General features: G+C 42.2%; 1 protein-coding gene across 1 annotated transcript in view; it reads left to right on the forward strand.

Annotated features, from left to right (window-relative positions):
- LOC145412869 (uncharacterized) overlaps positions 1-21,720 on the forward strand; it is a 409,292-nt gene that overhangs the window by 184,303 nt on the left and 203,269 nt on the right. The window lies entirely within an intron of this gene.

Raw genomic sequence — 21,720 nt, forward strand, 5'->3', positions numbered from 1 at the left:
ACAAAAGACCTGCGTATTATACAAGAACAAATTGACAAATGCCGTAACATTCTTTCCGTTAGATCCGGATGTCTCGCGGCGTAACGGTTTCTAACGGGGGTCGGGGTGAGGATGCTTGCTGATTGGCTCGTTTGCTGAAAAGGGAAAGTTTTCAAATGTCGTCGAGTGAGACTGGCCAGTTTTTCTCCCGCTTAAACCAATGATCTTCGAGGCCGCTGTTGCTGTGCTGGTGATAAGTGCCTGGTGTGAAGCACAACTAAGAGGTTTGGTTTGGTTGCTGTTGATGGAAATGAGCTTGCAGATATGAGAGTCCTTGATTGTGATGTTATTTGTTCTGGCTGTTTTTCATGCATCTTTTTTATGGTTTGGGTTTCTGGAAGTACTGTTAATGGTGATGATGATGATTTATGTTGTTGGTAGTAGTAGTAGTTGTAGTATATTATTTTTATTGCTGCTCGTTTCTCTTAGATTAATCGTGTTGTCTGGCGTGAGTAGGAATAAAATGCAAAAAAAAATTCTTGCCTACAACAAATTAACAGTTTTGCCCTGAACTGATTAAAATGGTCTAAGAAAATTATATAGTGTTTGTAGTTTGTGACCAGCGAGTTAACCAATTATGTAATCAGACTACTTTCCATTGGTTAACTTTGGCCCCTCCATTCAGGTGACTCGTTTTATATACAGTATATATTTATTCATGCTGTCCCCATACGATTTTTTCTTTAACCTCTTGGGGAGAACGGGTAAATGAAGGCTGTGTTTGGAAAGTATATCCAGAGTTGAGCAAAACTGTCTGGAGATAGCAAGAAAATAAAAATACACCATGACAGAGAGAGAGAGAGAGAAAGAGAGAGAGAATATAAAAGGTTTGCGTAATTAGTTTTTTATTCGCGTACTCCAGTTAGTCTACATTAGTTTTTTTTATATTGACCACTTCCTCCACGTCTCTGCCTTTCGCTGACACCTTTATCTCTTCCATCATTTCTTTTTTCTTCTTATCTCCTCTTTTGTCTCTCATCTTCCCTTTTGCAGCTATTCATTATCCCCTTTTGTTGCATTTTCTCCACTTTTCGTTCTCATTTTTGCCCCCCCCCTCTCTCTCTCTCTCTCTCTCTCTCTCTCTCTCTCTCTCTCTCTCTCTCTCTCTCATCGCTACCTTTACTGCATTGAAATCACTAACCGTTGGCCATGTAACTGCTACGTTTGAAATTTTCTCAAGTTTTGAAAAGAAAGCTAACTGCCTTCACTCAGTTTGATAGTCACTCTAGTTCGGCAGTTTGTTTTACCAGTCAGTATGCTGTTTTTATTTGTAGTCAGTTTCTTTGTCTTTAATCGTTGTTATTTTTCATTCATTCACAAAATGTTATTGTTTAGGTTGTTAGAGGAATTGGAGTCCATTGGTGAGTCATGGAATGGGAAATCGGTGAAGTGTGGATGTGGATGGAGCTGCGTTATGGGTGAGTGACTAGGATGTGGGTTTAGGTGTGGGTGTAGATGGGGTGGATAGACGGCCGGTGATGAGATCCATGTATGGGGTGTGGATATGGGTGGAGTGGGTGTGGATGTGGGTGTGAATGAGGGTGTACAAAAAGAGTGAGTGAGTGGTTTGTGTTGTATGATATGGGAGGGGTGGGTGGGTATCGATCTAGATATTGATGTGGATTTTGATATGGATATGGGTTGGTAGTGAGTGTGGATGCGAATATGTGTCAGGGTGTGCCGAGGGGTGGTCTGCGTCGAGAGAAACGTGTGAGAGGGCCGTTGGGTGGGAGGAAGGGTGAGTGTGAATGTGGGTGTTGTGTTGGTAGGTGGGTGGGGGTGTAGAGAAAGAAGTGGGTGTATCAGGTGTCTTGAAGGAGGGACGGGGGGGTGGGGGAGACACATGACACCTTCCCTCATCCACTCCTGACCCCCCTCCCCCACCCCAACCCCACCCTTAGCTTCCGGCCCACCCAGACACAGCACTTAACGGTGAATGAAGGAGATTGAATGACGGGATGAATGAATGAACGGGATTTACAGAGAGAAAGGATGATAGTAGAGAGTTAATTGTTGATATTAAACGTATTACTCAGTTTAAAAAGAAAGTGAATGAATGAATGAAAGGGAAGAAAGATATTTGAGCGAGAAAGGATAATGTAATTGCTCATAATTATGCCCATTAAATGTAAGTATATTCTTTAAATGGGAGTTATGTATTGATCGGAATTACTACAGGTGATGCTAGTGGGAAAATAGACTGATAGGCAGACGGTAGTAAAATATGTCAAAGAAGGTGGGTTAGAGGGTGATATACTTGTGTTGACTAGTATGTAAATTAACACTGAAAAATTGGGAATGTGTTTAAGTATTGAGAGAGAGAGAGAGAGAGAGAGAGAGAGAGACAGACAGACAGACAGAGACAGAGTATATCTAATAGACCAGGAGGCGTTAAGAAGCGAGAGGAGATAAAACAGGTAGAGCAGAGGGACCATTGTGTGTGTGTGTCTGTGTCTGTGTCTGTCTGTGTGTCTGTCTGAGAGAGAGAGAGAGATATGAGGGTGGAGGAAGCCTGTCACCATCAAAGACTCCTCCATCTCCCCTTCTCCTCCTCCCCTTCCACGTCCCCCCTCCCCCGCTTACCTTCTGAAGGTCGTCTAGATTAGCACAGAGGACGAGGAGGAGGAGGGAGAGTAGTGCGAGGAGGAGGAGGAGTGGGAAAGTAAGAGGGAGGAAGACGAGTGGGGAAATAAGAGAGAGAGAGAGAGAGAGAGAGAGAGTAAAAAAAAGAAGATGGGGAAGGGAGTTAGGAGAAACAAATGGAAGGGAGGAAAGAGAAAAGAGAGACGGGGGAAAAAAATAAGAGGGTAAGGAGTTGCGAACGAAAGAAGTGAGGGGAACAGAAGCAAGAGGAGGAAAGAGGGGAGAGGAGCGAAAAAGAAGACGGGAGAGGGAGAAGTGAGAGAATCATAAAGAGATGAATGGAGAAGGAGAGGAGATGGTAAGAAGGGGAGGAAAAGTGAGAGGAAAAGAGAAGAGATAATAGGGAGGAGAGATGAGAGAAATAGAGAATAGGAAGGAGAGCTGAGAAGTGGTGAAGGAGGAAGGGAGACTGAAGAAATATGAAGATGAACAAAGGCAACAGAGAGCAAAATGTTTCTTCTGAGACTGTTTGTTTGTGCTGTGTGGAATGTCAGTATGGATGGTGTTTTTCCGTGGTGGTAGAGAGAGAGAGAGAGAGAGAGAGAGAGAGAGAGAGAGAGGTGCTTAAGCAGTAATGGTAAGCGAGGTCGTCAGGTCAACTACCCTCATCACTCCCTCACTCATATATGGCTTATTCATCACGTTAGGCTAAATATTTTTGGTGGGGGTTATTCATCATTCACGATTTATGCATTCTTTGCTGCTGTCTTTCAATCATTTACTCACTTTTTCACTTTCAGTTACCCCTTCGCTGTGGTAATTTCTCTCTCTCTCTCTCTCTCTCTCTCTCTCTCTCTCTCTCTCTCTCTCTCTCTCTCTCTCTCTCGTTTTTCCTTCCTCATGCTTTCAGTAAACTAGTAAGCATTCAGAGAGCGCATACCTCCGCTAGTGCCACTGCAGGCCCCAGAATTTAATCAATTATTTCTTGGTCCATGGCCCACCATTTCACAAAATTTCGTTGAAATTCATGAAGAAGTTTTGGAGATACCGTGTGGACAAAAAAATTATCCGGATCACCATCGAAATCTGTTGGATTGTTCCTTGGGCCCATACCCTAACCCTTCCAAAATTTTCAGCAGAATCCTTTCATTACTTTTTGAGTAATCCTGCGAACACAAACAAACAAACGCGGGCAAAAACATAACCTCTTTTGCGGAGGTAATTATCCAGATATATCATTCATTCATTCACTCATTCATTCATCCACTCTAGCGTTTCGTCATGTAGTATCATCCATTTATACTTCATGCATTCATTCGTTCCCTCATATATTTTTCTTGCATGCTGTTTCATTCATTCTCATAGTCATGCATGAATATATTCGCGCACAGATATCTTCACTTATACAGTATACAGCGTTCATTTATATCGTCTCCCTTCCTTTTTTCCTTCGAACATCCAGACATTCATCCCTTCATTTATTCACTTATTACACATGCATTCATTCATTTAGTCGTTCATGCATTTTCCTTTTTATACATTGATTCCACATCTCTCTCTTCCTCCCCGTCTTCCTTCCTTTCTTCCTTCCTTCCTTTCTTGCTTCCTTCTATCCCTCCCACCTCCCTTCCCCATCAGTATTCTATGAGATGACCTTGAGCGATTCTTTTTAACCATGAATATTCAACTGATCATTCTTTCTCCTTCTGTCATGCGTAATTCTTTTCCTCCTTTCTTCTTCCCTCCTTTTTCTTCTCTCATTCTCATTCTTCTTTTTTCAACGTCTTCTTCCATTCTTTAACTTCCTTTTTTCCCTCCTTCTTTTTTCATGATTTCCTTGTCCTTTCTTCCTCCTTCCCTTCCTTCCTTCCTTCCTTCATTTATTCATTCATTCTCTTGTTGATTCCCTCCTTTCCTTCCTTCCTTCTTCCTTCATCGTTATTTTTCTTTATCATTTCATCCTTTACTCCTCCAGCCTCTCCATCTCTCCTTCCTTCAGTCTCTCCTTCCCTCCTTCCTTTTGTCTCTCCTTCCCTCCTTCGGTATTCTAGGAGTGGTAACCTTGAGTGCCACTTGTGACCATGAATATTCAGTTCTTATTCATCTGTTTCTTTTGCTTTCCTTCTTCCTCCTTCTTTTCCTCTTTCCTTCTCTCCCTCCTTGTTTTCCTTGTATTTCCTTCCTTCCCTTTTCCTTTTTCTGTTCTGAGTTTCCTTTCAGCCTTCTATCTTCCCCTCCTTCCTCCTGCCTTTTTGTTCTCTCTCTCTCTCTCTCTCTCTCTCTTCTCGTTTTACTTCAGTTATTTTTGTTTTCCTTCCTTCCTTTCTTTTTTCATCCTCTCATCCTGCCTTGCTTCTTCCTTCCTTCCTTCCATTTTTCTTCCTTGCATCTTTACCTCATTTTCCTATTTATTCCCTGGCTCCCTTCCTTCCCTCACTGGTATTGTTATTCTAAGCCTACCCTCTTTTCCCATTTTCTTCTTAGCTTTCCTTCCCTCCCTCCTTCTTTCTCGCAGTATTTATCATGTATTTATTTTGCCTTGCTCCCCTTCTTCATTCTTTCCTTATCCTCCTTCCTTTCCCTACTTCCCCCTTTCTTTTTTTGCCTTTCCACTCTTTCATCGTCCTCTGTCTTTTCTATCCTTTCTTACTCCTCTTTTTTTTTTCCTTGTTCGTGTTTTCATTTCTCCTTTCCATTTTTTTATTTTCTCTCTCCCTTCTCCTTTGTTCCTTCCTTTCCTCCTCGTCTTCATTCACATCCCTCCATCCCTTCTTCCTTCCTTACAACTTTCATCGCTGTCTTTTATTTTTACCTTCTTCCCTTCCCTTGTTTCTCTCGTATCTTTATTCGTTCACTTTTTTCCCCTTCCTCAATCCTTCTTTAATTGACTTATATACTATCTTTCCCTTCCTTCATTTCTTCGTCAATTAACTTTATCGTCCGTCATTCTTTACTTAGCTTTTCTCTCTTTCATTCTTTTACTGTTCATTCTTTTATTCCTTCCCTGTTCCATAACTTTCCCCATCCTTTCCACTCCACCTCATTCTTCCCTTTCTGTTTATTTTTATGTCTTGACCTTTTCCACTCGTGTACTGTACATTGCTCTTTATTATTATTATTATTATTATTATTATTATTATTATTATTATTATTATCATCATCATTATTATTATTTGACATGGCATGGTTCTTCACCCTGCCCTAGGGTGGGAAAGGAGGTCCGGATGATGATGATGATGATGATGACGATTTCAAGTTCTCTTTATTATCTTCCTTTCCATCTCTCTTTCATATCTCCATTTTCCGCCTTCGTCGTCTGCCATCCTTGTTTCCTTCCATCCCACATTTCTTCCGTCTTTCCTTCCTTCCTTCCTCCTTTCTCCGTGTCCTTCCTTCCCGCCTTCCTGCCTCTTATTCTGTCTTCACTCCCTCTCTTCCTCCGCTCCTTCCTTTCTTCCATTACTCCTTCTTTTTTTTCCATCACTTCGTTTCTTCCTTCATTCCATCATTCCTTTTTTCACTTCCTTCTTCCTTCACTCCTTCATTCTTTTCATTTTTCTTTCTTTCCATCTTGTTATTGAGTCATTATTTCATTTCTTGCGCATCTCTCTCTCTCTCTCTCTCTCTCTCTCTCTCTCAAAACTAGCGGTGAGGGGGGCAATTAGAGAGAGTTTGGTTCATTTTCTCTCATTATTGCCTCTCCGTCACGGTCCGAGAGAGAGAGAGAGAGAGAGAGAGAGAGAGAGAGAGATTCAAAGCAGCTCGCATAATGACAAAAAAAACACAGAGACAATTAACAAACAGCAGCTGGAAGAGGAGGCATGCTTTAGTTTAAATAAATAAATAAATAAACAGACAGACAAACAGACAGCCAATAAACACTCAAATATATAAACAGACACTCAGATAGGGAGATGAGGTGGCTTAGTGGTGACAGGAGTGGTCTGCCGTCCGCGAGCCCTGTCCGAGGCTGGGGCAGGGAACAATTTATGGAATTGAATTTCGCCAAAACAGTTTACCGCAAGACCCGCTGACATAAAAAAAAAAAAATACAGCCGTTAATACTATCACACCACTTCTGAATGAGAGATGGTATGAATGGGAGATGGTGTTAGTGCCAGGGTGGTGACATGGGAAAGTGTGTGGGACGCAGGAGGATGAGCTGGGCTTGTGGGAACGGATTATCACCATGGACTCTGTCAGATGTGTCCCCCGAGTCGAAAACGTTAAAAAAAAAAATAATAATAATAATGAATACCAGACAGACATAATTCAACACCATACATACACGCAACCTCATTAATTTGCATGTGACCTTTGTGAAATAGGATACATATAATACCTAACAACCCTTTGACCTCATCCCTGCGTCCCTGTAGTTAGAGGTGCCGCTGTAATGACGTAATGGGCCAGTTAGGTCATTAGCTTTGGGGGGTAATTGGCCATGGTGTATATATCTCTCTCTTACTCTCTGGGGGCATCCGTCTCGCTCTCTCTCTCTCTCTCTCTCTCTCTCTCTCTCTCTCTCTCTCTCTCTCTCTCTCGGCATCCGTCTCTTTCTCCCTCATCTCCCTCAGGGCATAAAGTTAACCAGGGGACGCTTTTGGGGGAACTGGCTCAGGATTGTTTATGCAAAAAAATAAAAAACGGAAAAAAAACTAACCTGTGTTCATTCCTGTAGAAGACTGAATAAAATAGAGACAGTCACTATGCATTCTATTTAGGATGTGCTCGTTCCCTGCGTATAGGCTTTAAAACTGAAGGGTCATAGGAAAATGCAGACTTAGGACAGCAGTTCCAACATTGACAGTAGCATTCATGAAGGACAGACATCACCGGTTAACTCATGCATTAGGAAGTTGGACAGAGGAAGGGTGAATAATCGCTGCTTAGCGGGTACTACATGCCCGGCGTAAAGAGGGAGGGAGTAGGCATTTCGGAACAGTAGTGACCATGAAATTAGCGATAGTAGAGGAACAGAGGTGCAGCACTATGGCAAAGAGAGTGAGGATGGTAGTCATGAAGAGAAGGGGTGTTGACAAGCGACTCTCTTGTTTAGAAGATCCGTTTATAGTGACCCCTCCCAGCCATATACACACACATGAGATAAAGTGAGGAATCGGTTCACCACACCCTGTATCTGGGAAGCGAATTTTACAGGAGAAATAATGTGAACTTTCCTGGATATATCTCGAAAGAAGTTCCCAGCATATTGAGATGATTCATGCGTAGGATATTGTATTGCTGCATTAGAAATATTCGTGTGGAAGATCGTAACTATTTTTCATACTGTATAAATAACAAGGTTTCTTTCACCACAGTCACAAATAACAGACGAGTCGGAAATCAAGTCTGACAAAAAAAAAAAAAAAAAAATAGCTTCTTATTGTATACAGTAGATTGTTGTGATGAACGCTGTGGGAAGCGAGTGGAAAAATGGAGGGTGGAGTCAACAGCAAATGAGTGGATAGGGCTAGATAGACAGCTCAAAATGCCACTAATGAAAGGAGGAAGACAGTAGCTGAGAGGAGAGAACCATGAGGAATATTTTTAGAGGAATGCAGATCGTCTGAATTGGTCTGGGTGCCTGTGGTTGGTCTGGATACATCAGGGTGTGCGAGGGTGAGGTGGATTTCGGCTGGTTTGGGTGTATTTACGGTTGTGTTGGTGAATTTGTGTTAGTTTGGGTGCTCTTGGGTAAGTTAATTGCATTTTAGTAAGTTTATATGCACATGGGTTGTCTTTGGTTTATTTATGTTCGGTTAATTTACGTTGAGTTGCTTTGATTTGTTTTGAGTTGGATTGAAGTTTGAAGTTGGGTTGGTTTATGCTGTGTTGCAAAGACTTGTTGTTAAGCTGCATGTGTGCGTGTGTGTGTGTGTGTGTGTGTGTGTGTGTGTGTGTGTGTGTGTAAGGTCGGGTGGGGAACTTGGATTGGGTTGAAATTCCGTTGGTGTAATTTAGTGTGATTCAGATTCGGTGATTAACTTGCTCGAGGCAATTTCGTGACGCTTAATTAGGTCAAGATAGGCTGGGTCAGGAAGAGATGAGTCATAAAGAGGTCAGTTTTACGTGATTTCACTCCCATTATTGTAGTGCGTGGCTCTCGGCTGCGTGTCCGTCTGTCTTGCTTGCTGGCTAATGAGGTATAATTCATGAGATGATGGGCTATGTTTTGTTTGTGACCTCCTTTCACCCCCTTCCCCCCTCACCCCTCTTCCTTCCCCCCTTCCATCCGCCTCCCCCTCATCTTTCCTCCTTCTTTACCTTCATCGCCCCCTCTTCTCATCCCTCTCTCTTATCTCTCCCCCTCTCCTTCCTCTTTTTCCCCCCTCTCCACTCTCCCCATCTCCCTTCTCCTCTCACCCTACCATCTCCCCTCCTTTCCTCCTCCCCTCTGCCGTCTATCCTCCTCCCCTCTCCCCCGTCCCACTCTCCCTTCCCCTCTCTTCCCCCAACCTCTCCACCTTCCCTTCACTGGGTTATTTATTAGTCTTTTACTGTTGCTATGTTTGTTTACTATTAAATTTTAGTCTTTACTGTTGCCATGCTTACACACACACACACACACACACACACACACACACACACACACACACACACACACACACACACACACACACACACACACACACACACACACACACACACACACACACACACACACACACACACACACACACACACACACACACACACACACACACACACACACACACACACACACACACACACACACACACACACACACACACACACACACACACACACACACACACACACACACACACACACACACACACACACACACACACACACACACACACACACACACACACACACACACACACACACACACACACACACACACACACACACACACACACACACACACACACACACACACACACACACACACACACACACACACACACACACACACACACACACACACACACACACACACACACACACACCGCAACAGACTGAGAATGCGGATACAGATAAAGGTTATTGCTTGAGAGAGAGAGGCTGGCTATAGCGACCTTTGCTGTACTGCCGTCAGGTCAATTTTCCTCCTTCAGTAAATCTCTCGCCTTGACGTCACTTATTCTTGCAATAGCCAGACGATTATATTCATCTCTTGGAGAGCAGATTAATGAAGATAATATTTCCAACCCCTCCCGTGCTAAATAAAATAGTTTGGTGGCAGCAGGAATTTAATTTTTAAAAGACGTCATCCTGTTGAGGTCATTCATATTATATTCCCTTCTCATTAATTATCCCTAATAAATCCCTTCAGATATCCACATATTCATTATTATAGCATACAAAAACAAATGAAACGCCGGGAACTCTGGCCCCTAAAACAAATCGTCTCTCGGTATTAAGTTGACCTCTTATGACCTTGACCTTCCATCCTTTGACCCAGCTGACCCCACCAGTTCATCACCTCCTCATATTGCATCACTGACAAAAGATTGGTTGAAATCCATTAATGGGTTCAGTGGATATCGCGCCCACAAGAGTGTTAGCACGCACGCACGCACACACCCAAGCCAGCACAGACGAACAGACCAATCACTTAATGCCTCCTCCACCATAGATGGGCAGAGGCATAAAAAGTACCACCACCACCACTACCTCTACAAAAAAAAAAAAAAAGCTAATATATCCGTTCCACATCTCAGAATACCTTAAATATGCGACTGTCGTGAATACAAATTGTCGTGAATACAAACTGTGGTGAATACAATGAGAAATGTCGTAAAAGGAAAGACGTAAGCCAGTTATGCTAAGCTGGAAGTTGACAAGTCTCTCTCCCTCCTTGAAGTTGCCTGGCTGAAGATTTTACTATTTTTTGCGTTTTTATATAATCAGGTTGGACAGGCAGAAAACGCGAGAAATTTGAATGCAAGACAGCGCGGGAGAATGTAATGCCAGCGAACCCGCACAGGCATAGCGTCAGAAAGCACGGAAAGGCATACGTGAGTGTCCGCAAAAATGCCAGAAAATGTTAGCATGTGGACGAAAATGCCTGAAAACACGAGCAGAAAAGTCAGAAAGTGTGTGCAAATGTGAGAAAAAACGTGGAAATGTGATGTTAGAGGATGTAAAATGCGAACGAAGCCAAACTGCACGAAAATTATTGAAAGCATCCGAGACTACAAATTCCAGTGTGTGAGAATGTTGAAGGGCACACATTCAGTCTGAAAGTGCAATATACAAAACACTGGAAATATCTTCGGAAATCACGCGAAAAGCATCAGTAAAGCCATAATAACATCAAAAATGGAAATTGCAGTACAAGAAAGTGCTGCGAATGTCAGGAAGGGATTGAAAATGTCAGAGGCCAAATTTTTATAAAGCCTGTCAAAAAATGGCGTGGCAGGAAATGTGAAAAAGAATGTGGGAAAATTTGAAACTTATTAACATCAGAAGCAGTAAGAGGAATAGTCTGGAAAACTTGGGAATACAGAACGCATAATGTACACGGAATTTAGAGATAGAACGAAAAACGTGAGACGTAATAAAATAAATAAATAAATATAACTGCGGGTACCAAAATCTCAGAAATATTAATACCCAGAAATTCCACAAAAATACGTTGATATTTATTTCGCCACAGTTGCAGTAGTAGTATCAGCAACCCCAGGCGCATGTAAACGTGAACCCCGTTGACTGCAGGCCGAAGTTGCCCCTACTCTCGCGGGCCTCCATCCTCCGTTTGAGGGGATAGGGAAGGGATTGAGGGATGTTTGTTTAACCAGACACCTTCACCCCACGTCCATATCAGTGTTAATATATGTAGGGTTTCGTCTCTGGTGCCATTTCAATACATTAAAACGGGAATCAAAGTTAACCATAATGATCTTGACGCTTTCCTCCTTCTTGAACCGTAATAAAACCAACTTCAAGGTATTCCATTCGTACCTGATTCTTGTCAAGCCTTGTTCCTGCTCACCTACCAGTAGAATTAGGGACCTGAATGTCACAGCAATTTGTTGCGGGTCATATTGCTAGGGGAAGACTGGGACTCAGCATAAATTGACTCTCGTGTCGTCAATAGTCTGTAAATATTAGAGGCCTCTCTCTCTCTCTCTCTCTCTCTCTCTCTCTCTCTCTCTCTCTCTCTCTCTCTCTCTCTCTCTCTCTCATCAGTGTGCTGCTCCAATAAATACTAAAACCATGAAAGAAAATACCACACACACACACACACACACACACACACACACACACACACACACACAAAGGAAATACCAGTGAAAAAAGAAAGCTGGAAAGTTTAAGTTCCAAAATCGCGCAAAGTAGACCAGGCCAGAAAGCGCGGGAAAATTAAATGGCCCAAACGCTCCCAAAGTTCTTCAGATTCCCATAATTACTCGCCCTGATCAAACTTTAGCTCTGGAAAAAAAAAAAAAAAGTATGATAATAGTAATAATGGGGATCTTTTTTTTTTTTTTTTTTTTTCCCTCCCTCTCCGAAGTTCCTCCTGTGGCTGAACTAATTACGAGTTCGCGCAGGGAGGGAGGGAGAGAGAGAAAGAGAGAGAGAGAGAGAGAGAGTAAAAAGGACGAAGGGAGGAAGAGAAAGAAATGTGGGGAAAAAAGGGGAAGGATGAATGAGGATGAAATTAAGGAAGGAAGGAAGGAGAGAGAGAGAAAGAGTATAAAAGACGAAGGGAAGAAGAGAAAGCAATGAAGGGGAAAGAAGGGGAGGATGAATGAGGAAGACGTGATGGAAGGAGGAAGAAAAGGAAGGGAGAGAGAAATGAGATAAAAGAGAGATTGAAGGAAGGAGGAAGGTGAGCAGACAAGGTAAATTGGACGGCTTGAGATGAGAGGAGGAGGAGGAAATTGAGGAAAGGAGAGAGGAAAAAAGAGGCCAGAAGGAAAAAACGGAGAGGGGATTATGGAGTGACGGGAGGAATACGAGGAGGGGAAAGAACAGAAATAAAAGAAAGAAAAGGAAAGATGAAGGTGGGGTGGAGGGATCAAAGGAGGAAAAGAGGAGGAAAGAAGTGAAAGTAAGGAAAGAGGGAAGAAAACGATGGAGAGAAGGATTGCTCATGCTGGGAAGGAAGAAAGAAGAGATAGAATTAGGAAAGAGAGAGTACCAAGAAAGCAAGAATAAACAAAAAATAGTGAAAATCAGTACAGCGCGCTGAGAAAGAAAACGGAAAAAACAAAATGCAAAAAAAAAAAAAGAAAAAAGCTAGAGAGAGAGAGGGGGGGGGAGGAAGAGAACGGACACAAGAACCACGAAGCCGAATGAAAATATACCGACACAAAAGAAATACGAAAAAAAAATATATTAGATAAAAAAGGCATAAATAATCAGATCAGGAAGCAAAGGGAGACAAAAGTAACACCAAAAATCTTCAAAGGTAGAACGAAAAATTAATCACACACTAAAATACAAAGAAAAATTAATCGCGAGTGGAAAGTTGGAAGTGTAAAAAATATATATGTTTATAACTAAGGAAAAAGTAGAGAAAGGAAGGACTGGAGAAAAGGAAGAAACAAGGGGGTGAAGTATATATATATTTTAAAAAAAACGGGAAAAGCAAAGGCATTACCAAAATAAAAGAAAAAATAAAATTGAAAATAGAGAAAAGGAGCCGATAGTAACTGAAAAAAAAAAAATCGGTCCATATAAGTAAAAAAAAAAAAATGGATAAAAAACTCCCACGGGTCAGAAAAAAAAAGAAGAAAAATAAGCAAAGAAAAACAAGATACCAAGTAATGTAAGCCAGTAAAGAACTAAAAAAAAAAAATCAAACAAAAATAATAATGCAAAGTCCCACCGAGGCATTAACCAAAAAAAAAAAAAAAAAAAAAAAAAAAAAAAAGATGGGGGTTGGAAAACTGGGTCGTGTGTGAGAGAGAGAGAAAGAGAGAGAGAGAGAGAGAGAGAGAGTAAAATTGCCTCCCCCCTTTTTTTCAGAATATATTTTTAACTTAGACATTGTTTCCTCCTGAATGTTTAAAAGAGACCAGGCAAGATTTAGGATTTTGTTTTTTTTGTTTTTTTGGTTTTTGTTTTTCCGGAAATTTCCTGATGCTGTATACGTGTTTCATTCCGTATTAATGTCCTTGGAAGGAGGAGGGATTATACGGTGTCTGTGTTTTTGTACGTTTGTTTAGTTGGTTATTTACTTTGAGCTTTGAATCCAGTGCCTGCTTAGTTACTTTGTGTGTGTGTGTGTGTGTGTGTGTGTGTGTGTGTGAGAGAGAGAGAGAGAGAGAGAGAGAGAGAGAGAATCTATTCGCTACTGGTGACAGATAGATGGTGTGTCTCCCCATTCATTCATACCCCTCCTCTTATCTCCTCTTCCTTCCTCTCTTCTCTTCTCTTCTCCTGCTCCTTCATTCCACTGCTCTCATCTTGTCTCTCCACATTCCTTTCCGCATTTGTGCTATGTTCTTATCCCTTCTCCCCTCCTTCCCATATATCTTCACTTCCTCCCTATTCCTCCCCCTTTTTTTTTTTCCTCTCTCCTCGGTCCCTCTCCTTCTCCTCTTCCCCAGCTCCTCCTCCTCCTCCCTAGCTCCTCCTACTCCTCCCCAGCTCCTCCTACTCCTCCCTAGCTCCTCCTACTCCTCCCCAGCTCCTCCTACTCCTCCCCCCTGCTCATCTCCTGTCCCCATACCTCCCCTCCATCTGCTTCCCCCCCTCCTCCCCTACCTTTTCTTATCTCACTCTACCTCCTCTCTCTCTCCTCCCCTCCTCCCTCTCTTTTTCCTTCCCTCCCTCCTCCCTAATCCTCAGTATCATGTTTCTCTCCCATTAATCTTCCTCTCTCATTCCCTCCCCTCTCTGCTCGAGTTCTCTTCCCTCCGTCTCTCTTTCTACTCATTTTTCCTCTTCTTTCTCCTTTTTGCCTTTCTCTTCTTCCTCTGCTTTCCTTCCTCCTGGTCTTCCTTTTCGTCTTCCTCCTCACTTGCTCACTTTCCTCCATTTTTTCATTCTCTCCTCTTGGCTCAAGGCTAGTTTTTTGTAATTATCATCATTATCATCATCATTGTCATCGTCATCATCATCATCATCATCATCATCATCATCATCATCATCGTCGTCGTCGTCGTCGTCGTCGTCCTGTCATTATATTTCTCATCCTCCCTCCCCCTTCTTGGTCGCTTCCTTCCTTCCTTCCTTCCTTGCATTCTTCGTTCCTTCCTTCCTTGCTTCTAGTACCACCCTCTCTCCAAAGTTATTTTTTTCACTCACCCTGACCCCAGTCGCTTTCTTCCTTCCTTTCTTCCTTTATTCTAATACAGTACTGACCTTTAAAGGTCGCCTCGATAAGTATTTGTAGACTAACCCCTAGCTAAATATGTTTACTCCTGAATAAAACACTTGTGTATGTGTAATTTTATTATTATTATTTTTTTTTTATTTTTTTTTTTTTTAAGAGCTGGATCAGTTTATGAATGCACAGACTAGGATAGGCACAGATATCCCTGAGATAACGGTCACTACTCATACTTTCGACCTGTGATGGGCTGTGGATCACTGAGGGTCCCTGTTAGTTAAGTGACCACCATCGGGATTTTTCTAATGTACCAGGGGTCACTGCTTCAGGAGGTGACTTGTGTGCTTGTCCCGCATGGGAAAGCTCGTAGTCTCAGTGGAATGAACGGAGCTGGGACCTGATTGACTGCTGCCTACCTTAATAGCGCCAGGCAAGGCTGCCGCACCACCGCTGAACATCCACACTGTGCACTGTGCAATTTCCACGCTGTGTCCGCAGATGCCCCGTTAGCTCAACGTGCCCGCACATGTTGTCATGCGTTATTTATTATTTGATTATTCATTTCACTTTACTACTTTCTCTTTCAGGTAATTCATACTTGTAGCTTATAGATAAAGTATTATAGAAAGTAACTTTTCCATTTCAATCTTTCCTATGAAAATTCCATGTCAGTTTTTCCATGCTTCATGGTGGTTTTTCTCACTTTTTCTTACCAGTTTTAACTGGAGGGTTTGGAGGCGGGGGGAGCCTTCTTGCTTTACTATCCTTATCCTTCAGCATGTAGAGTTAGATTTCGTAGTCTTATTCTACTCTGTAACAAGGAGCCTCGAAAGGACCATAAGGTCTGTTGCTGTTTGCTTTCCTTTGTACTCCCTCCTTCTACCGCCCTCCCTCCGAACTTTTTCGTTTTCCTTCCTCCTTGTTTCCTTCCCTCTTCCTCTCTTCTCTTTCTCACTCTCCCTCCATCTTCCTTCCTCCTCCTCTTCCTCCTTCCTCTGGTCTGCCTCCTCCGTGCCTCACTTAGACAGCCACGGTTTCACCACTTCTCCCTAATATGGTGAGGAGGCCCTTCTCTCCCTGGGGCTGGCAGGAAGGTAGGAAGGTAGGAAGGAAGGAAGGAAAGAAAGAAGGAAGGAAGGAAAGAAAGAATGAAGGATGGAAGGATGGATGGATGGACTGATTGAGAATTGATGTATATAAACTGAGATAACATCAAAGACAGAAGGAAAGACAAAGATAAAAGTATGGAAGGAAGAAGGAAAGGATTGAAGGAAGAATGAATGAGAGAAAGAAGGAAAGGTGAAAGAAAATGAAGGACTGAAAAAGAAAGTTGATAAAAGTATGGAAAGAAAAAGGAAAGGATTGAAAGAAGAATGGATGAGAGAAAGAAGGAAAGATGAAAGAAATTGAAGGCTTAAAGAAGGAAATTGCTAGATAGGTGTATGTAGATGGATAGAAAGTGAGATAGACAAGGAAGGAAGCGAGGAATGAATGTCTGCAAAGATTGATGACTAGATGGAATGAAGGAATTAAGGAAGAGAGGTAGGAAAAAAGGAAGGACAGAATAATTGAGGGATGAATGCCTAGATGAACGAAGTGAAGGGTGGAAGGACAAGTAGGACGCAGGAGGAGGAAATGTTGAGAGTGAAGGAGAGTTAGAGAGAAAAAGAAAGGAAGGCAAGAGAAAATGAGGGGAGAGAGAGAGAGAGAGAATTGGTAAAATTAAGATGAGGAGGAGGAAGCAGAGGAAAGATGTAAAAAAGATACAATAGAAAAATGGAGGAGGAGGAAAGGGAGAAAATGAGTATGACTGAGTTAGAGGTAGTGTTACAGGGAGAGAGAGAGAAGGGGATTATTGTGTGTGTGTGTGTGTGTGTGTGTGTGTGTGTGTGTGTGTGTGTGTGTGTGTGTGTGTGTGTTTAACTTCATTCAGAGCGAAACGAATTTTGAAAGAAATTTAATCATCTGGAGGTAGCAAATACTTAACAAAAAAAAGACATTGTATTGGAGAGAGAGAGAGAGAGAGAGAGAGAGAGAGAGAGAGCATGACTATCACATCCAGCCATCTGTCACCTCCAACACTTCAACAATTTCCCATCAACATTTCCTCACATCACGACTCCCTTCTCTCCTGTTATTTTCTCTGTTTTGCTCTTTTTTTTTTTTATCGAGGGTTTTTTGTGGTGTTGCATTTCTCTCTCTCTCTCTCTCTCTCTCTCTCTCTCTCTCTCTCTCTCTCTCTCTCTCTCTCTCTCTCTCTCTCTCTCATTCTTCTCCCTTCCTCTGCGCCGTCATTTTTCTTGCCGACTAATATGCCAAAAGGAAGAGTTTATTGTTTTCTTTTCCTTTTTTTTTTTTTTAATTTTCTTACACGTACAGTTTCAGAGATGCACATAATGATAAGTAACGACATAGTGAGCAATGACTTTCAAAACCCAGTAATGCAGTCTTTTGGAAACCAGCAAAATTTTCTTTGTTTTACGCAAGAGTTTCATAAATGTTGGAGTAGAAGGTGGTGCGATATTATTGTTAGCAATCCGTGTAATATTTTCAGTGTTTTTATTTTGCCCCTGTAGATTAATTTTTACAGATCCTACTTTTTTTTATTATTTCAGAATAGATACCTTACTCATAGCTTAGTCTTTCTTTTATTTTTTTCATTTTAATAGACAGCTTCGAAAGGACAAATAGGTCTGTCAGTGTTTGCTTTCTTCTGGTCTCCGTGTACCCTTCCCATTATTTGTTACATCCCTGTCCCTTCCGTCCTCTTCCATTCCCATCCTGTCTATCTCTCTTTCACTCCCTTTTTTTTTTATCTCTCCCTCCTCCTGCCTTCCCTCCACCTATCATTGTAATGTCTTATGCTCTGTTAGGTGAGGAGTAGGGAAAAAAAAAAAAAAAAGGCAGGCGGTGAAACAGGATATAGTGAAAGTAGACATTGATTTGGTTTAGGTTTGAAGGAACTAGATATGTATCGGCTTGTTAGCGTCCATCCATCAGGTTCAGTGGCAGTGAGTGGAATTGGAACCCACGTCAGAGGGTTTTCAGAATATCGAGAGCATATATTTTCTCCTCCCCATCTCCTCCTCCTCAAATGGTTCTACTCCTCTGTTTTCGTCCTGTCTGAGTGTTTGTCATAGAATACCCTTGGCTGAGGTGCATGCCTAAGTTACTGGTGATTTTTCCATATATATTTTTCCATATTTCAGTTGTTTATACTTTCTCCACCTTAGTGATGACAGGTGCAATAGTCTGGTATTTTATTTTATTTATGTATTTACATTTTTATATATACTTCCGGCCAATTGTCTTCCACTGTTTTTATCCTGAGGGCTGACAGAATTATTGGTATTGTGATAATTGCGTTTTGGATGATTACAGTGCTCCATGTGAACGTATAGTGGTTGTGGTGACAGTTCCATTACCCCCTTGTGCTCCTCCCTCTTGTTTTTTCTCCTTCCTGTTCTCTTCTTATTCCCTTTTCCCTTCGTGCTTACTTTCTTCTCTCCCTGTCTCCCCTTCCTGTTTATTTCCGTCTTTGTTTATCATTTTCTCCTCTCCACCGCTTTCTTACACCCTCTCCTTGTGTTACTCTTTATCGTATTCCTGTTACCTTCTCCCTGACTTTTTTTTTTTTTTTTTAATTGCGTTACCTCTTCCTTCCATCCTCTGGCCTTGCATTTTCGTTTTTCTACCCCTCCCCTTATGTTTCTCCCTAATCCTCCCACTTTCCCTCTTCCCATGCCGCTTCGTTTCTTTACACCTCCCTCCTCTCCTCCCTACTTTCCCCTTGCTCTCATGTCTCTCCCCTTTTCTCATTCAATTGTCCTTCCCCCTTTCCCTCTCCTATATAGTACCCTTTGTCTCTTATCCCCTCCTTACCCCTGTCCTCCCCTCCCTCTCTGTCCTCATCATTCTACCTCCATGGTCATCACTCTCCCCTCCCAAACCCTTCCCTCTTCTCCACAACCCTACCTTCCTCTCGCCTCCCCACCTCACCCCTCTTTTCCTCTCCCCCTTTCCTTACTTTCTACTCCTCTTCCTCCTTCCCCATTCAGCCTCTCCCCCTCTCCATTTCCCTCACCCTCTTCGTGTTCCCCTGGGCATTTCTCACCGCCCCCAGCCATTGAAAGAGAGAGAGAGAGAGAGAGAGAGAGGATAAAAAGAAGAGAAATGGACAAAGCAGGATAAGCAGAAAGATGAAGAAGGAAAGAGGCAGTGAGATTCGGCAACTTTCTGTGGCGTCTTTGTCCCCCGCTGGCGTGGCTTTCACCCATCCCCTCCCTGACCTGGTAACCTGCCACACACGCACACAACACACACACACACACAACACACACACACACACACACACACACACACACACACACACACACACACACACACACACACACACACACACACACACACACACACACACACACACACACACACACACACACACACACGTCATAAGCATAACAAAACATACCCATAAACATACACGGATGCAGTCTCCTCCCCCCCCCCACACACACTTTTCCTTTTCTTTCCATTATTCAGCAGTAACAATAGAATCGAAAGCCTTTTTAAGAATAACATTAAGGCTTCTTTCACGAACAAACCTTCCACTCCTAGCAGTAACAAAAAATAACATAACTAGAGGGGCACTCAGTGGAGCGTCTCTCTCCGACAAAGGCAACGTAATTTCCAAACCACTCATCATTGATTAAGGTTTCGCAAAAAGTGTTTTCCGGATCCAGAATCTGTAATACGATCAGGAATCGGCCCCCATAGTTATTCGATTATTCCCAGATACATGGGCTATGTACCCACCAAATCTTTTATTAAGTTTTTGAGTAATCCTGCTAAAAACACACAAACAAACAAACAGGGATGAAAACATACTCTTGTCGGAGAGAAGAACAGCAACCTTAACAAAAACATCAGTAGTTACATTAGTAACAGCAGCATTAGTCAGTCGTTTGTCAATAACAACATCAGCAAGAACAACAGCAGCAGCGGCAACAACAACAACAACAGCAGCAGCAGCAATAACAACAGCGACAACATCATCAGTATCATGAGTCACAGTAATTACATCAACAACAACAACAACAATATCATCAACAGCTGCTACAACAACAATCCTAACAGCCCTAGTAACCATACCAAAAATATATCTGGAACAACAGCAGCAACCAAGCCCAGCACCAACAACAACAATTACCCCTCCAGTAACAACCACATCCACAACAACAAGTGTAATATCAACAGCAAAAGCAACACACGGCAAAGCGTATTATTTCCACCTCCCACACAAAATATCTTACCGATCTCTGTGCAAGGTGTCGTGCGTCTTGCTTGTTAGCCTGCAGCGCGGAAATGGCTTTGAAATTGCCCTCTGCGTATTAACCTCTTCCCTGTACGCACCTGGTTCCTCTATTCCGGCAAGCAGATGACGATTTATTTTCTTTTTTGGCTGGTGAAGATTTTGTTAGTGAGTTAAAAGGTATCTCGGTTAATCCTACGTTTATCTCGGTTAATCCTGCGTTTGTAAAATATGCAGTTCGTTATCGAGGCCAAGAACAGATTTCATTTTCAGCTAAAATCTCCTGACAGTTGCACAATTAAAGCCATTCCGGGTAACTTTTCGCTGTTGTACAAGTGTTTGGGTGTTGTATTCCGGCAAACACGAGACTCTTTTGTTCACCTGAGAGAAATTCCAGCAGTCTGAATGTGATGATTGTGACGAACCGTTTGGCTGACAAGAATTTCCGTGCTGAAGAAAATTATCAGGCTTTATTACCTCCGCCAAGGAGGTTATGTTTTCAACCCTGTCCGTTTGTTGGTTGGTTGGTTGGTTTGTAAGTAAGATTACATAAAAACTACTGGACGGATTTCCATGAAACTTGGTAGAAGAATGGGCCTTGGCCCAGAATAGACTCCGTTAAATTTTGGTGCGGATCCGGATAAAGGTGCGGATCCATGAATTTTTTTTTTTTTTTTTTTTTTTTTTTTTTCGTTAACATTGCGAGATAGGGCGTTTTTCGACACTTTCGTAATTTTTTCAGTGAATATTGCATGGATCTTGACGAAAAAAAATCAGGCATATTTAGGATGTTGGTATCTACGAATGTGTACAGTTTAGCGTGGATCCATATACAAATCCGGAGTTATGGGTAGTTTAAAATTATGGTGTTACAACTTCTAGGGTTATGAGTTTGATACTGGATTAGACCTGATTGAATTAAAAGGAACTGCATGTTGGGCCTTGACGGAGGTATGCGCTCTACTGAGTACCATGCTAGTTCTGTATGAAATGTTTGAGCGCGGTAATGCATGTGAAAGTGTTACTGGCAGTGCCTTTGCTGCGATAACAAGGTATCATTTGGGTTACCGTAAGGCGATTTTATTCGTCGTAAGAGAACCCCCTCGTACTGAAAGGGTAAAAAAAGCTATATCTAACCCCTCCTGTTTGGAAAGTTTTTCCTTAGCGGAAGCATATCGTCTGAAAGTTGAGAGAATCATATACTCGTATAGTATGCATCGTCGCACTGGAGTGGCGAAGGCCGAGAGGGTAGATGATTCTTCACCAAAAATTATTGTACACTAACTGTACCGTCAATAAAGACAGTTTACAGTTTCGCTGAATTCTGCCAAGTATTTAAGATATCCTACAAATAACAGTTGAGCTGACCTAATGGGCTGAATATAGATTTCCTCCTTTATCTGTTAGCCAAGGTAACGCAATATAATAAAACAAGTACGGTATGAACCCTTCAAAATTTTACACAAGCTGTAACCCATGTATTTACGCTCAGTATACTCGTATCCATTGTTTCCTGTACCAGCAGCATAAA

Source organism: Coenobita brevimanus, chromosome 94 (assembly GCF_032717465.1).
Source record: "Coenobita brevimanus isolate Jiangsu-jjx chromosome 94, ASM3271746v2, whole genome shotgun sequence".
In the NCBI taxonomy this organism is placed as follows: domain Eukaryota; kingdom Metazoa; phylum Arthropoda; class Malacostraca; order Decapoda; family Coenobitidae; genus Coenobita; species Coenobita brevimanus.